This window comes from Dendropsophus ebraccatus, chromosome 13 (assembly GCF_027789765.1).
Source record: "Dendropsophus ebraccatus isolate aDenEbr1 chromosome 13, aDenEbr1.pat, whole genome shotgun sequence".
Taxonomy (NCBI): Eukaryota; Metazoa; Chordata; class Amphibia; order Anura; family Hylidae; genus Dendropsophus; species Dendropsophus ebraccatus.
The window spans coordinates 15,772,358-15,789,866 of record NC_091466.1 but is presented as its reverse complement, the minus strand read 5'-3'; the positions used below and the strand labels follow the sequence as shown (position 1 = coordinate 15,789,866).

General features: G+C 51.3%; 1 protein-coding gene across 2 annotated transcripts in view; it reads right to left on the bottom strand.

The window, feature by feature from the left end:
* The window catches only part of LOC138771099 (NACHT, LRR and PYD domains-containing protein 3-like), a 128,718-nt gene extending 128,280 nt beyond the window's left edge, over positions 1-438 (bottom strand). For both annotated transcript variants that reach the window (XM_069950553.1, XM_069950555.1), the window contains exon 1: positions 301-438. The gene's annotated coding sequence lies outside the window, so the exon portion shown is untranslated. The remainder of the gene's footprint in view (positions 1-300) is intronic.
* Positions 439-17,509: the final 17,071 nt, after the last annotated feature.

Here is a 17,509-nt window from a genome sequence, read left to right as displayed (position 1 = left end):
GGCACCCCCCAGTCCTTCATGGCGGGCACCCCCCCAGTCCTTCATGGCGGGCACCCCCCTAGTCCTTCATGGCGGGCCGATGCTTGGGAATAAATTAGCGCTGTGCACAGGAACCGAGCGGCAGTTCAAAAAAGAACCACAGCACCGGTGGCGGCTTGTTTATGTAGTAAAAAAAATATATATATATCTTCCTAGTGGTACTTTCCCTTTAATTACTCTTTAATGTTCTTATAGTGCTCTCATCTCCCCCACACTTCATTGTGTCCTGTCACAGACTAACGCACTCCTCACAGAACTCACTTATACAACACTGTACACACTATAGCGGGAGGAGGGAGAAACAAGAAGTCGCTGAAGTAAACGTGTGCGGGGGAGGCTGCACCAGGCGAAGAGCTAAACGGGATCCCGGAGCTGTGAGGGGACGGTAATACTTTCACTTTCAGAGTATAGTCATGGCGCCTTCCCGCACAGCTGCGGTTTAGGTGTGACCCTCGCTGCGGTTTCATCCATGTATGCCCGCTATGATACTACGCACATATTTATACATGGCGGCGCCCCCCAGAACTAGTGACTATTTATATACCTCGTGACCTCCTTACTCATCAAGGTGGAAGACGCTGCTCCCGGTGTTTATAACGGATGGTCCGGGGGCGTGGCCTGCTGAGTGGTGACGTATGAAGTAAACCAATAGGGCGGGTTTTCTTCTACCGTCTTCCTTTTAGACAGTTCAGGAAACCGCAATGGCTGCTGGTCTAGATTCGTTCCTGAGCTGAGAGGGGATCTGCTGACAATCTAGCCTGCTCATGGCTGACCTCATCATCACTACCCAGCATTATATATATATATATATATATATATATATATATATATACTGTTGCACATAAGCTCATCACTTGATTGGGCGGCACCTGGTGTAAAGGGGTGTGGCCTTGGTGCACACCAGTCCAGAGCAGATGTAGATTTTACTGTGGGACAGGGTTCACTTTAAAGGGAACCTGTCACCCCCCGTGCCGGGGTGACAGGCTCCCGACCCCCCGTTAGAGCCCCCTATACTTACCTCATCCCGCCGGGTCCCGCTTCTGGATTCGGTCGGGTCCCGGAGATCTCAGCCGCTGCAGCCCGGCGCGCGCGCTGACAGATGAGTCCAACGCTCATAGAGAATGACGGAGCGCTGGACTCTCCCGTCATTCTCTATGAGCGTTGGACTCATCTCTCAGCCGCGCGCGCCGGGCTGCAGCGGCTGAGATCTCCGGGACCCGACCATCTTCAGAAGCGGGACCCGGCGGGATGAGGTAAGTATAGGGGTCTCTAACGGGGGGTCGGGAACCTGTCACCCCGGCACGGGGGGTGACAGGTTCCCTTTAAGGGATAGTTCGTTAAAAAAAATTCTTTCAAATGAACTGATGCCAGATATTGGTAATTCTATAAAAAAAAAAGTATTAAGACATCCAGTACTTATGCGCTGCTGTATGTCCTGCAGAAAGTGGTGTGTTCTCTCCAGTATGACACAGTGCTCTCTGCTGCCTCTGTCCAGACCAGGAGAGTTTCTCTATGGGGATTTGCTACTGCTCTGGACAGTTCCTGACATGGACAGAGGTGGCAGCAGAGAGCACTGTGTCAGACTGGAAAGAATACACCACTTCCTGCAGGACATACAGCAGCTGATAAGTACTGGAAGACGAGTTTAAAAAAAATAAATAAGTAAATTACAAATCTGTATAACTTTCTGCCCCCCACTTGATTTAAATTATCGGATATGTAACCCATAGACCTTCACACTTCATGAATCCGCATTGGTTTTCGTTGTGAAACCCATCCTCTGTAAAGTAAGCAGTGATTTCTAGGATGATCACTTACTTTACTAGAATTGAATCACAGCGATCATGACGGACAGCTCCCCTTCCCTTCCCCAGGTACTGTATACAATAACATACAGTGCATGGGGAAACGGGACCCTGCTCTCTATAGTGCTGTACACTATAGACTTTGTATATGTGATAACTATGCAGGTACATCCAGTGACACTAAGCTCACATTCATTCACATTGATAACTTTCCCTTTTCTTCTCTAGCAGCTATAAAGAGCTTGTATACCCAAGTTAAAGGTGTATTCTCCCCAAGAGCTAAAAAAATGAAATGCCTCCAAACCTACCGAGTATTACTTACCAGTGAAAGAAGCGCTGCAGGGGCCGAGTGAGCTGCAGGGGGTGGTTGTGTGCACAGACTGTGGGCAAGTGGCCACCAGGAGACCTGGGATCAAAGACTGTGGGTACGCTCCAGGTGGCAGGGATACACAGTGCTGGTGAGCTTCAGGAGGGAGGGGGATACGGGATACGTGGGGAGGGGGTGAATGGGGTTACACAGTGGGGGTTGCTGTCAGAGAGGCTGTCAGCGTGTCACTGTCCTCCCTTACTTCAGTGGACTGGATTAGAAGCGCTAACCCAGCCCATTGAAGAGACGGAGGACACGTGATGCCGACAAGTAGGGTGCGGACCAGGAGCAAGGAGTGGTGTTGGGTTGGACTGAGATTTGATGATTTTATGCATTATAACAGCAAAACTGTGCAGAATCCATAATAAATTGATATTGGAAAGATGGAAAGCTAAGGGTGGGCAACATATTAATGCAAAAATAATTTTGGGGGGGAATACCCCTTTTAAATGATCCCCTTATGGATTGAAATTAAAACCGCACCTGCATTGTGTCAACTATAGTAGGGGTGACTCGTTCCAATTCATCCCAAAGGTGCTGGATGGGGTTAAGGTCAGAGCTCGGTGCAGTTATTCAAGTTCCCCCACACCAGACTCCCCTTCCATGTCTTTATGGGGCTTGCTGTGTCCCCTCCCCCCCGCCAGACTGTGATTGGTAGCCAGGGGAGGGTCAGCACTTCCCTTGGCGGTCCCATTAGCTATAGCTCTGCCCTTACCCTCTATATAATTGGCTGGCTGCCAGGCTGTTTCTTGCTAGTGGAGACATCCGTCCCTTCCTCCCATGTTGCATATTTTATGTGTAGGATTGCTTTGTTCTTACCTATTTTTCTCATATATCATCAAGTCACAGCTAGCTGGTTGTGAAGAAAAAGACATAATCACGGTAGGCTGGTAGGTGGAAGTGCCTGCCAGATGTCGGCGGCCGTCACACCCCTGGTAAATGTTATTGCAAAAAAAATTGAAAAAAAAAATAGTCTGTGACTGACTCCGCCCAACAAAAAGTAAAGAATATATCTCTGTCAGGTTTTTTCGGGTTGGTAGGTTGGAGGGAGGCACAGTCTCCACAGAACACGTGCTCCAGGGTGCAGTGGCTGCGTTCTTTACACCACTACTTGACATTGTGCTGATGTAGGATTGAATGCAGCTGCTTGGTTTCCTGATTTTTTTTTTCTAAAATTTTTGGGGGTGATTTATAAAAGTAAATATACACCTGGTGTAAACTGCCCACAGCAACCAATCACAGATCAGTTTACACCAGGTGTAAACCTTGTCATAAATCCCCCCCCCCATAATGTACATTTTTAGTTAGTAAATTACACCTAAGCTACAGACATTGTGAAACAAAGATAAAAACCACCCACACATGTATACTGCACACCAGGGCCGCCATCAGAAATTTCGGGGCCCCATACAGCCGGAGTGTCTGGGCCCCTCATTAACAAAAAAATATGGGACGTATTTTTGACTGATGTCTTTGAAGTAGCTGGGTGGCTTTGGGATAATTCTGGAAAGCTGGGTCTCTTTGGATACATCCCACGCCAGCCAACTTCCGTGCACTATTAATAAGGGTACAAACCCACTTAACGTATTTGCTGCGTGAATCAGTCTTAAAAATAAGCAGACAAAACGCAGGTTGGCTTTATACAATTGTTCTGCGTTAAAATACGCAACTGCGTATTTTTGAAGCGTGAAGCTTGTTGTTAGCAAAGCATCAGTTGTTAACAACCTGTGCGAAAAACGCATGTAGCTTCAAGCTTCAAAAATATGCAATTGCGTATTTTAACAACTGATGCTTTGCTAACAACAAGCTTCACGCTTCAAAAATACGCAATTGCGTATTTTAATGCAGAACAATCGTATGAAGCCAACCTGCGTTTTGCCTGCTTATTTTTAAGACTGATTCACGCAGCAAATACGTCAAGTGGGTTTGTACCCTTAGGGTACAAACACACACGGCTTATACGCTGCGTATCTGCTGCGTATCTGCTCCGTATCTGCTGCGTATCTGCTCCGTATCTGCTGCGTATCTGCTCCGTATCTGCTGTGTGTGTTTGTACTCTTAAAATAAAAACTATGGAACCCAAGGGCCAGGGCCGGTTATAGGTCAAATGTGGCCCTGGGCACAATTTAAAAGTGGGGCCCCAAGTGCTTAGACATTAAACCACTACACAGTCATAGTTAAATAAAGAAGGTGGTCTGAGAGGAGTGTTGCTGGGGTCTTAAAAGATCAGGAGCACAAGCTCCCTACATATGGCCACAAAATATTTCTACGCATTGGTACCAAATAATACTGCTGGGATGTGGGGGCAGACAGGGTGCAGGGATCAGGGATGGGGGGTTAGACAGGGTGCAGGGATCAGGGATGGGGGGTTAGACAGGGTGCAGGGATGGAGGGTCAGAAAGGGTGCAGGGATCAGGGATGGGGGGTTAGACAGGGTGCAGGGATCAGGGATGGGGGGGTCAGACAGGGTGCAGGGATCAGGGATGGGGGGGTCAGACAGGGTGCAGGGATCAGGGATGGGGGGTTAGACAGGGTGCAGGGATGGAGGGTCAGACAGGGTGCAGGGATCAGGGATGGGGGGTTAGACAGGGTGCAGGGATCAGGGATGGGGGGTCAGACAGGGTGCAGGGATCAGGGATGGGGGGTCAGTCAGGGTGCAGGGATCAGGGATGGGGGATTAGACAGGGTTCAGGGATCAGGGATGGGGGGGTTAGACAGGGTGCAGGGATCAGGGATGGGGGGGTCAGACAGGGTGCAGGGATCAGGGATGGGGGGGTCAGACAGGGTGCAGGGATCAGGGATGGGGGGGTCAGACAGGGTGCAGGGATCAGGGATGGGGGGTTAGACAGGGTGCAGGGATCAGGGATGGGGGGTCAGAAAGGGTGCAGGGATCAGGGATGGGGGGTTAGACAGGGTGCAGGGATCAGGGATGGGGGGTCAGACAGGGTGCAGGGATCAGGGATGGGGGGTCAGACAGGGTGCAGGGATCAGGGATGGGGGATTAGACAGGGTTCAGGGATCAGGGATGGGGGGTTAGACAGGGTGCAGGGATCAGGGATGGGGGGTCAGACAGGGTGCAGGGATCAGGGATGGGGGGTCAGACAGGGTGCAGGGATCAGGGATGGGGGGTCAGACAGGGATCAGGGATGTGGGGGCAAACAGAGCGCTGACAGAGTGCAAGGAGGTTGGGGCTGACAGGGTGCAGGGATCAGGGATTGCGTCCCCCCCAGCACACATCATCCCCCCCAGCACACATCATCCCCCCCAGCACACATGCACACATCATCCCCCCCAGCACACATCATCCCCCCCAGCACACATGCACACATCATCCCCCCCAGCACACATGCACACATCATCCCCCCCCAGCACACATGCACACATCATCCCCCCAGCACACATGCACACATCATCCCCCCAGCACACATCATCCCCCCAGCACACATGCACACATCATCCCCCCCCAGCACACATCATCCCCCCCAGCACACATGCACACATCATCCCCCCCCCAGCACACATCATCCCCCCCAGCACACATGCACACATCATCCCCCCCAGCACACATGCACACATCATCCCCCCAGCACACATGCACACATCATCCCCCCCCAGCACACATGCACACATCATCCCCCCAGCACACATGCACACATCATCCCCCCCAGCACACATGCACACATCATCCCCCCCAGCACACATGCACACATCATCCCCCCCAGCACACATCATCCCCCCCAGCACACATGCACACATCATCCCCCCAGCACACATGCACACATCATCCCCCCCCAGCACACATGCACACATCATCCCCCCAGCACACATCATCCCCCCCAGCACACATGCACACATCATCCCCCCCAGCACACATCATCCCCCCCAGCACACATGCACACATCATCCCCCCCAGCACACATATACACATCATCCTCCCCCCCCCCAAGCACACATCATCCTCCCCCCCCCCCCAGCACACATCATCCTCCCCCCCCAGCACACATCATCCTCCCCCCCCCAGCACACATCATCCTCCCCCCCTCCAGCACACATCATCCTCCCCCCCCCCCAGCACACATCATCCTTCCCCCCCCAGCACACATCATCCTCCCCCCCCCCAGCACACATCATCCTCCCCCCCCCCAGCACACATCATCCCCCCCCCCCAGCACACATCATCCTTCCCCCCTCCAGCACACATCATCCTCCCCCCCCCCCAGCACACATCATCCTCCCCCCCCCCCCCGCACACATCATCCCCCCCCCCCCCCCAGCACACATCATCCTCCCCCCCCCCAGCACACATCATCCTCCCCCCCCCCAGCACACATCATCCTCCCCCCCCCCAGCACACATCATCCTCCCCCCCCCCCAGCACACATCATCCTCCCCCCCCCCCAGCACACATCATCCTCCCCCCCCCCCCAGCACACATCATCCTCCCCCCCCCCCAGCACACATCATCCTCCCCCCCCCCAGCACCCCTCATCCTCCCCCCCCCCAGCACACATCATCCTCCCCCCCCCAGCACACATCATCCTCCCCCCCCCCAGCACACATCCTCCCCCCCCCCCAGCACACATCATCCCCCCCCCCAGCACACATCATCCTCCCCCCCCCAGCACACATCATCCTCCCCCCCCCAGCACACATCATCCTCCCCCCCCCAGCACACATCATCCTCCCCCCCCCAGCACACATCATCCTCCCCCCCAGCACACATCATCCTCCCCCCCCAGCACACATCATCCCCCCCCCCCAGCACACATCATCCTCCCCCCCCCCCAGCACACATCATCCTCCCCCCCCCCAGCACACATCATCCTCCCCCCCCCCCAGCACACATCATCCTCCCCCCCCCCCCCAGCACACATCATCCTCCCCCCCCCCCAGCACACATCATCCTCCCCCCCCCCCCAGCACACATCATCCTCCCCCCCCCCAGCACACATCATCCTCCCCCCCCCCAGCACACATCATCCTCCCCCCCCCCCAGCACACATCATCCTCCCCCCCCCCAGCACACATCATCCTCCCCCCCCCCAGCACACATCATCCTCCCCCCCCCCAGCACACATCATCCTCCCCCCCCCCCCAGCACACATCATCCTCCCCCCCCCCCCAGCACACATCATCCTCCCCCCCCCCCAGCACACATCATCCTCCCCCCCCCCCAGCACACATCATCCTCCCCCCCCCCCAGCACACATCATCCTCCCCCCCCCCCAGCACACATCATCCTCCCCCCCCCCAGCACACATCATCCTCCCCCCCCCCAGCACACATCATCCTCCCCCCCCCCAGCACACATCATCCTCCCCCCCCCCAGCACACATCATCCTCCCCCCCAGCACACATCATCCTCCGGTAGATGCTAGAATGTATCCTCTCCTTTGAGATGTGATGTCACCAGGAGGGGCGGGGCCTCGACCGGAAGTAGGAAGTAGTGAGCTGCTGCACCATTCACTGTGCAGAAACAGAGTGAAGGAAGCTGCAATATCCATAGTAGCATGGAGGGGTATACAGGGGGAGAGGGCGGGGGTGTGGGGGGTCTGTATACAGGGGGAGAGGACTGGTGTGTGGGGTCTGTATACAGGGGGAGAGGACGGGTGTGTGTGTGTGTGGTCTGTACACAGGGGGAGAGGACGGGTGTGTGTGGGATCTGTATACAGGGGAGAGGACTGGTGTGTGGGGTCTGTATACAGGGGAGAGGACTGGTGTGTGGGGTCTGTATACAGGGGGAGAGGACTGGTGTGTGGGGTCTGTATACAGGGGGAGAGGACTGGTGTGTGGGGTCTGTATACAGGGGGAGAGGACTGGTGTGTGGGGTCTGTATAAAGGGGGAGAGGATTGGTGTGTGGGGTCTGTATACAGGGGGAGAGGACTGGTGTGTGGGGTCTGTATACAGGGGGAGGGGACTGGTGTGTGGGGGTCTGTATACAGGGGAGAGGACTGGTGTGTGGGGTCTGTATACAGGGGGAGAGGACTGGTGTGTGGGGTCTGTATACAGGGGGAGAGGACTGGTGTGTGGGGTCTGTATACAGGGGGGAGAGGACTGGTGTGTGGGGTCTGTATACAGGGGGAGAGGACTGGTGTGTGGGGTCTGTATACAGGGGGAGAGGACTGGTGTGTGGGGTCTGTATACAGGGGGAGAGGACTGGTGTGTGGGGTCTGTATACAGGGGGGAGGACTGGTGTGGGGGGTCTGTATACAGGGGAGAGGACTGGTACATGGGGTCTGTATACAGTGGAGAGGACTGGTGTGTGTGGGGTCTGTATACAGGGGGAGAGGACGGGTGTGTGTGGGGTCTGTATACAGGGGAGAGGACTGGTGTGTGTGGGGTCTGTATACAGGGGAGAGGACTGGTGTGTGTGGGGTCTGTATACAGGGGGAGAGGACGGGTGTGTGTGGGGTCTGTATACAGGGGAGAGCACTGGTGTGTGGGGGATCTATATACAGGGGGAGCGGACTGGTGTGTGTGGGGTCTGTATACAGGGGATAGGACTGGTGTGGGGGGTCTGTATACAGGGGAGAGGACTGGTGTGGGGTCTGTATACAGGGGGAGAGGACTGGTGTGTGGGGTCTGTATACAGGGGAGAGGACTGGTGTGTGTGGGGTCTGTATACAGGGGGAGAGGACTGGTGTGTGTGGGGTCTGTATACAGGGGAGAGGACTGGTGTGTGGGGTCTGTATACAGGGGAGGACTGGTGTGTGGGGTCTGTATACAGGGGGAGAGGACTGGTGTGTGTAGGGTCTGTATACAGGGGAGAGGACTGGTGTGTGTGGGGTCTGTATACAGGGGGAGAGGACTGGTGTGTGTGGGGTCTGTATACAGGGGAGAGGACTGGTGTGTGGGGTCTGTATACAGGGGAGAGGACTGGTGTGTGGGGTCTGTATACAGGGGGAGAGGACTGGTGTGTGTGGGGTCTGTATACAGGGGAGAGGACTGGTGTGTGTGGGGTCTGTATACAGGGGGAGAGGACTGGTGTGTGGGCTCTGTATACAGGGGGAGAGGACTGGTGTGGGGGGTCTGTATACAGGGGAGAGGACTGGTGTGTGTGGGGTCTGTATACAGGAAAGAGGACTGGTGTGTGTGGGGGGGGTCTGTATACGGGGGGAGAGGACTGGTGTGGGGGGGGTCTGTATACAGGGGGAGAGGACTAATGTGTGGGGTCTGTATACAGGGGGAGAGGGGACCAGTGTGGGGTGTCTGTGTACAGGGGTTCTCTCCCCCTGTATACAGACTCCACATACCAGTCCTCTCCCCTGTATACAGACCCCCCACACCAGTCCTCTGCCCCTGTATACAGACCCCCCACACCAGTCCTCTGCCCCTGTATACAGACCCCACACACACCAGTCCTCTCCCCTGTATACAGACCCCCCACCACCAGTCCTTTCCCCTGTATATAGACCCCCCACCACCAGTCCTCTCCCCTGTATACAGAACCCACACACCAGTCCTCTCCCCCTGTATATAGACCCCACACACACCAGTCCTCTCCCCTGTATACAGACCCCACACACGCCTGTCCTCTCCCCCTGTATACAGACCCCCCACACACCAGTCCTCTCCCCTGTATACAGACCCCACACACACCAGTCCTCTCCACTGTATACAGACCCTACATACACAGCAGTCCTCTCCCCTGTATACTGACCCCACACACACCAGTCCTCTCCCCTGTATACAGACCCCACACACACCAGTCCTCTCCCCCTGTATACAGACCCCACACCAGTTCTCTCCCCCTGTATACAGACCCCACACCAGTCCTCTCCCCCTGTATACAGACTACACACACCAGTCCTCTCCCCTGTATACAGACCCCACACACCAGTCCTCTCCCCTGTATACAGACCCCCCACACCAGTCCTCTCCCCCTGTATACAGAACCCCACACACCAGTCCTCTCCCCCTGTATACAGACTACAAACACCAGTCCTCTCCCCTGTATACAGACCCCCCACACCAGTCCTCTCCCCCTGTATACAGACCCCCCACACACCAGTCCTCTCCCCCTGTATACAGACCCCACACACCAGTCCTCTCCCCTTGTATACAGACCCCCCCACACTAGTCTTCTCCCCCTGTATACAGACCCCACACACCAGTCCTCTCCCCTTGTATACAGACCCCCCACACTAGTCTTCTCCCCCTGTATACAGACCCCACACACGCCTGTCCTCTCCCCCTGTATACAGACCCCACACACCAGTCCTCTCCCCCTGTATACAGACTACACACACCAGTCCTCTCCCCTGTATACAGACCACACACACCAGTCCTTTCCCCCTGTATACAGACCCCACACACACCAGTCCTCTCCCCTGTATACAGACCCCACACACCAGTCCTGTTCCTTGTACAGACAATGGTGTATTACACCAAAGGTTTCCTGGCCGTTACGTCTGATAATCATTTGGTGTAATAATCCATGTTATCAGCTGATTGTGGTCTTCAAACTGGTCGAGTAATCCAGATCACGATAGTGCTGCTGTCTACAATGGGCAGCTTGAACAATCTAAGGATTTTTTGGGCTGCCCCTCCCACAGCTGCCCGCAGTTCCCCCTGTCACTGTCTGTGTGTGTAATAACACAGAAAATGTGCAGGGAACAAAGGGGAAGCGAGCACTGACCTAACACATCGCCGCTCGCTTTCACCTCTTATTCATGCTGTATAATATGACCCGCTCAGGGAGAAGCTCAGAAGAGAGGATACGCTCAGAGGAGAGGATGCATACTAGACTGTATACCCTGCAGTTAGAAAAGAGAACATTCTAGACCAGAGATGTCAGACTCAGGCCCTCCAGCAGTTGCAGAACTACAATTCCCACCATGTCTGGACAAGTAAGGCATGATGGGAAATGTAGTCTGTAACAGCCGAGGGATGAAGTCTGACACCTGTGGTCTAGACCTTTCAAAACTGCACTTGCTAGAATGTATGCCCTCTCAGAGGAGAGGATACACCTAGTGGAGATGCCCTCTCAGAGGAGGGGGTACACCTGGTGGAGATGCCCTCTCAGAGGAGAGGATACACTCCAGACATTTCAGTACTAAACATTCTAGAATGTATGCCCTCTCAGAGGAGAGGATACTCGATGGACTTTACATTACTAGGCTATGTTCACACATAAAAAACACAGCACTCGGTTTTGGTTGAAGAAAGAATGACCGAAATACTATGTGTGAACATAGCCCTAAACATGCTAGGATGTATACCCTGCAGTGAGAAACTCAGAGGAGAGGATACATACTAGACACTTCAGTACTGAACATGCTAGAATGTATCCTCTCCTCTGAGTGTATCCTCCTTTCTGAGTTTCTCACTGCAGGGGATACATTTAGCATGTTCAGTACTGAAATGCCTAGAATGTATCCTCTCCTCTGAGTATATCCTCTCCTTTGAGTTTCTCACTGCAGGGGATACATTCTAGCATGTTCAGTAGTGAAATGGCTAGTATGTATCCTCTCCACTGAGCCATCCTCTCCTTTGAGTTTCTCACTGCAAGGGATACATTCTAGCATCTTCAGTACTTAAATGGCTAGAATGTATCTCCTCCTCTGAGTCTCTCACTGTGGGGGATACATTCTAGCATCTTCAGTACTGAAATGGCTAGAATGTATCCTCTCCTCTGAGTCACTATAGGGGATTTTTTCTAGCATGTTGAGTACTAAGAGGGTATATATTCTAGACATTTCAATGCTACACATGCTAGAATGTATACCCTCAGAGGAGAGTATACATTCTAAATATTTCAATACTGAACATGCTATAATGTATACCCTATAGTGAGAGACTCGGAGGAGAGGATAAACTCAGAGGAGAGGATACATTCTAGCCATTTCAGTACTGAACATGCTAGAATGTATCCCCTGCAGTGAGAGACTCAAAGGAGAGGATACATTCTAGGCTCTACCCTCCAGGACCCATGTGCTTCCTGTTTTCCTCCTGGTCCTCACACAGCGGCTCTGGGCCCCTCCCCCTTCTCCTCTGACATCGAGGCACAGAAGAAAGCTGCCAGAGAAGGTGGTGTGGGGCGGGGGAGGGGCCCGGGGGAGTGAGGAAGAGGAGGGGGCCCTGGGAGAGTGAGGAGGAGGCCCTGTGTCTTCCTGCCTGTGCGGTACAGCTAACAGGAGCTTACACACAGGTAGGCTGGACTGCCGGGCCCTCCTGGATGCTAGTTTTAGCCCGGGCCCCTGACAGCTGTACCACCAATACTGCCCTGATGGCGGCCCTGCTGCACACTACAGATAAAAACACCCTTCTAAAAAGAAAAGTTTCCTTATGGTTCTATTTGGCGGAGGAGGCATACGCCATGATTGCCTCTGACAATGGAGACACTGTTATTTTGTCTCCAACGCTCATGCCTACTTTTGCATATTCAAGAATGCTTAAACAGGTCTTTGTTTCTGAATGGCTCATGCTGAGAAACAGCAGCCCGTCTCCATACAGGCGCTGTTACTGCCACGCCCAAGGAAGAGCCGGCCGCTTATGCATTCTTCAATATGCAATATATAAGTAGGCGTGAGCATTGGAGATGGTGAGTGGGCGTAATGGCGCACTAAGAGTTAAGGAACGCCTCCAGTGCACCAAAGGAGCTAATTTACATATTTCTGTTGGGCGGAGTTTCTCAAAAATACCGATATAAGAAGAATGGCGCTGGAAAAAGAGGGTAAGTGACTGCTGGGAGTGGCCAACCTTTTTAAAGGGCAACTATGAGCAGGTTTGTGCATACAAACCTACTAACAGTTTCTCTTTAAAAAGGTTGGCCACTTTACAGCTTTTTTTAAAAAAAATCATGTCATTGCTGTTAATATAGCACATACACAGTGCGCTGTGAGGGTGCGTTTAGACCTACAGGATCTGCAGCAGATTTGACGGTGCAGATTTGATTCTGTGTTCAGTTATTTAAATGAAATCTGCTGCAGATCTGCAGCAGAAAATCAGCTGCAGATCCTGTAGGTGTGAACGCACCATGAAGCTGTATCCCTGTCCAGAGTAGCAGCTAATGAGCATAAAAAACCTCTCCTGCTTTGGACAGTTCCCGTCACAGACAGAGGTGGCAGCAGACAGCACTATGTCAGGCTGGAAAGAATACACCACTTCCTGCAGGACATACAGCAGCTGACAAGTACTGGAAGTGACTAGACTAGAAGTTGTTTACACATCTATATAACGTTCTGACACCAGTTGGTTTTAACCCTTTCAGGACTGGTCCAGATAGTGCCTTGAGGACTAGAGCTCTTTTTTAAAAATCTGACCAATCTCACTTTGTGTGGTTATACCTCCCTGATGCTATAACTCATCCTAGCAATTTTGAGACTTGTTTCCTTGTACTTTAGGTTAGTGGTAAATTTTAGCCTATATCCACACAATTTTCATGGCGGCGGCGGTCCCAGCCAGTGATTGGCTGAGCGGACTTTGAGCTCAGATAGGCCACGGAAAGAAGCAGACCGCAAGTGGAGCCTTGCTGACTTTACCTATGTTCTGGAGTGGAGTGCTATAGTTTGTTCCCAGTGAGGACTTCATAGGATTAGCTGCGGTCTGATCACTATTATATATGCGCTGTGGAGAGTTGTGCCTTACCTTTGCACAACCATCAAAGATGAGCGTTCCCATCACCCTTTGTGTACCCACCACGCTTTCTGAGGAGTCTGCACCATTGGAGTGCTGTCTTTCTTTTTGTTGACTAGACTCAATCTGTGTTAAGAGGTTTTGGAGCAGAAAAGCTGTGCTGACTTGGTTGCGTGCTGAGAAATAGAGTGAGTTTAGAGTAGTAGAGAGGAGTTTGTGCTGAGAGTCCCAACCCAGGGTAGAAGTTTGCTCTGCCGAAACTTTAGAAGAAGAAGAAATAGAATTCTCAAGAATACTTGAAAGTAGGAGACTACTTGTGCTCATGTTTCGACCTTTGTTGTCGCTGTACCACCTGTTGCCCTACAGTGTCGAGTGACACAAGCCCCAGACCATGTTACCTGAGTTGAGCAGGGTGGCCAAAGTTACCTGGTTACACCTGCGCTGCAAGATAGAGTACGTAGGCTTGTAGCAACTTTGCTCTATCCAGATCAGTTCCTCTTGTTTCAGGATACTATCCTGCACTTTTAGAGACGTTCAATGGCGTGGGTTGGGGTGATCTCTGAGTTGTCCTCTCCTGCATAATAAGAATAAGTGTTTCTTTGAAGAATAAGAAAAGAGGCCCTATGTTTCCCATACGTCTGTCCACTACCACACTCCCGACTAGACTACACTGGACAGGAGGGGGTACCTGGCAGAGCCAGGGCCCAGCTGAACTACAGTAGGGACCGTCTTGTTGTGCATCCTCTCTCTACCAGGACTTGGATAAGACTCCCTAAATGTGGGCATGTACTTCCTCTCCCCATGTGACAACTTCCTACAGGGTGTGTAATGCCTCCTGTGAGTGGTGGAGAAGAAAGTGCAGAGAAAAGAAAGGAGAATAGAGATAAGAGGAGAACAGAAAAAAGCTCTTATTGGTGCGCAGATTACAAACAAACAGTAACCCCTTGTTCACTACAGCTGTGCAATATACAAGTGCATATACAAATAATAGTGACATCTAGTGGCAAAACTTAGGCATAACTTCATTACCACTTTACTTGAAGTACAGACTTCAAGACTAGAAACACCCATGGTGGGACACCACAGACATACCCAGATACCATACAAAAATGACATTGTGCGGCTGCTGAAGAGACCAGAGAGGATGAGAGCATGGAGGCATGGGAACGGGTAAGTATACTTTCTTTATTATGTTCCCGCACCCCCTGCCTGTCTGTGAGTTTTACATTTCGTAACTAGAGCATGCGCTCTAGGGTATTTGGGACGCCGCGGATATGTGTGTGTGTGTGGGAGTGCGGACCGGGATCCACCCCTTCTGCTTCGTTAGGTATGCGTTTATCATGTGGTTATATTTAAATAATTATAAGTGGGATATATATACGTCATTATATGTGACCTGTAGTACCCTTGAGAAAGTCCTGAGTGGGGACGGAACGCGTGGGGTTCAGTGGACGCCGACATGGATCTCCTTTCCTGGTGATATACATTGTTTTCTTGGGCCGTTGGCCTTTTTCATTTTACCTTGTAGCTTCATCTTTGTACTTGTGTCTATTTCATTACCTCATATTCACACCGGTTAGGATCCTTTTTACTATATGGTCGGCTTGTCCTGGTACCGTGCTTATTATACACGGTACTATGGTGGTTCTTTTTGTGTATTTTAGATGCTTTTAATCAGTTTTGTCCCACTGTTTGTTCGGTATCAATAAAGTTTATTTTGATGTACAATATTCTCTTTGGTTTATTTTTCTTTGGATGTGCCACCGATATTTTTGGCATGCTCTTCTCTGTGGTTTCTGAGTAACTTCCTCTTTAACCCCTTAGCGACCCATGACGTATCTGATACGTCATGGCGCCGCGGGGGGTGTTCAGAGCGGGGTCCCGCTGACACGTGCAGCCGGGCAGTGCCTCTGTTAGCCGGCGCGGGTCCCGTTGCCGCGCCGGCTAATTAAGCACTTCAATGCAGCTGTCAAACCTGACAGCTGCATTGAAGTGCTTTATGCACAACATCCCTGGTGTCTAGTGGGTCGGATCTCCCCCCCGCGATGCGATCGCGGGGGGGAGATCCATTCTTCTGGCCGTGCCGGGCCTCAGCGTCGGAATGACGCTGATCCCGGCGCGGCAGTAGATTGCTATGGCCTGCAGCAGGCCATAGTAATCTATGACCGATCTCATGGATCTTTGCTGTGTATATACACAGCATTGATCTCTATGAGAGATCAGTGCTATGTATATACAAGCCCCCCAGGGGGGCTTCTAGTCCATGTAAAAAAAAAAAGTAAAAAAGTGTTTTTATTAATAAAAAATCCCCTCCCCTAATAAAAGTCCAAATCACCCCCCTTTTCCCATTTTATAAATATAAATTAATAAATAAATAAATAAACATATTTAGTATCACCGCACACGTAATCGCCCGAACTATTAATTAGTCACATTCCTGATCTCGCACGGTAAACGGCGTAAGCGCAAAAAAATCCCAAAGTGCAAAATTGCGCATTTTTGGTCGCATCAAATCCAGAAAAAATTTAATAAAAAGCGATCAAAAAGTCGTATATGCGCAATCAAGGTACCGGTAGAAAGAACGCATCATGGCGCAAAAACTGACACCTCACACAGCCCCATAGACCAAAGGATAAAAGCGCTATAAGCCTGGGAATGGAGCGATTTTAAGTGACATATATTTGTTAACAATGGTTTGAATTTTTTACAGGCCATCAGATACAATATAAGTTATACATGTTATATATCATAGTAATCGTAACGACTTGAGGAACATGCATAACAAGTCAGTTTTACCATAGGGCGAACGGCGTAAATGCAAAACTCCCCGAAATCAAAACAAATTCGTTTTTTTTTCAATTTGACAGCGCAAATGATTTTTTCCCGGTTTCACAACATATTTTATGGAAAAATTATGCCTGTAATTGCAAAGGACAATTGGTTTCGCAAAAAATAAGCACTCATATAAGTCTCTAGGTGAAAAAATGCAAGCGCTATGGACTTTTAAACATAAAATGGAAAAAGCAAAAGCGCAAAAACGAAAATTGGCTTGGACCTTAAGGGGTTAATTCTGGGTGTTGGGAAAAAAGCCAACTACATTGTAAGCTGAGTGTATCTAGCTTTACTCCTTTTAATATCTTTGTATCTTGTTGTTCTTGCAAAGGGTTTTCCAGGACATATAACTTTGATAGGTTATCCACTGCTGTAACCAAGCAACCAATGGTAAATGTTTTTAAAACCCATTTAAGTAAATGATATCTAACCAATGTGTGAGAACCTATTTATTCTCAAAGTCTTTGAGTCCACCATGAAGCAGTATACACACTTTTGGTGTGACACAGCCCTTATTAGGCTATGTTCACACGTCGTATGAACGGCCGGTCATGGAACGGCCGGTCTCTGCAAAGATCATCCTGCCAACTGCAGTACCAGCTGGATGATCTTTATGGCCGTAGTGTTCTGATGCGGGCGCATCAGCGCGCGCCCGCATCAGAACTTCCCATAGCACACAATGAAGCAAGCGGCCGGTGCTGCTCACTTCATTGTGTGAACTGATGGCAACAACGGCCGTATTTTTACATAGTGTGAACATAGCCTGAAATACTGCAACAATTAACAAATGTGTGTACCTGATGTTTTGTACAGAGAAATACTGCTACACCCCGGGTTGTGTTCATATGTTGTGGATGTGTTGTGGCACCATCACTGTTTTGAGACAAT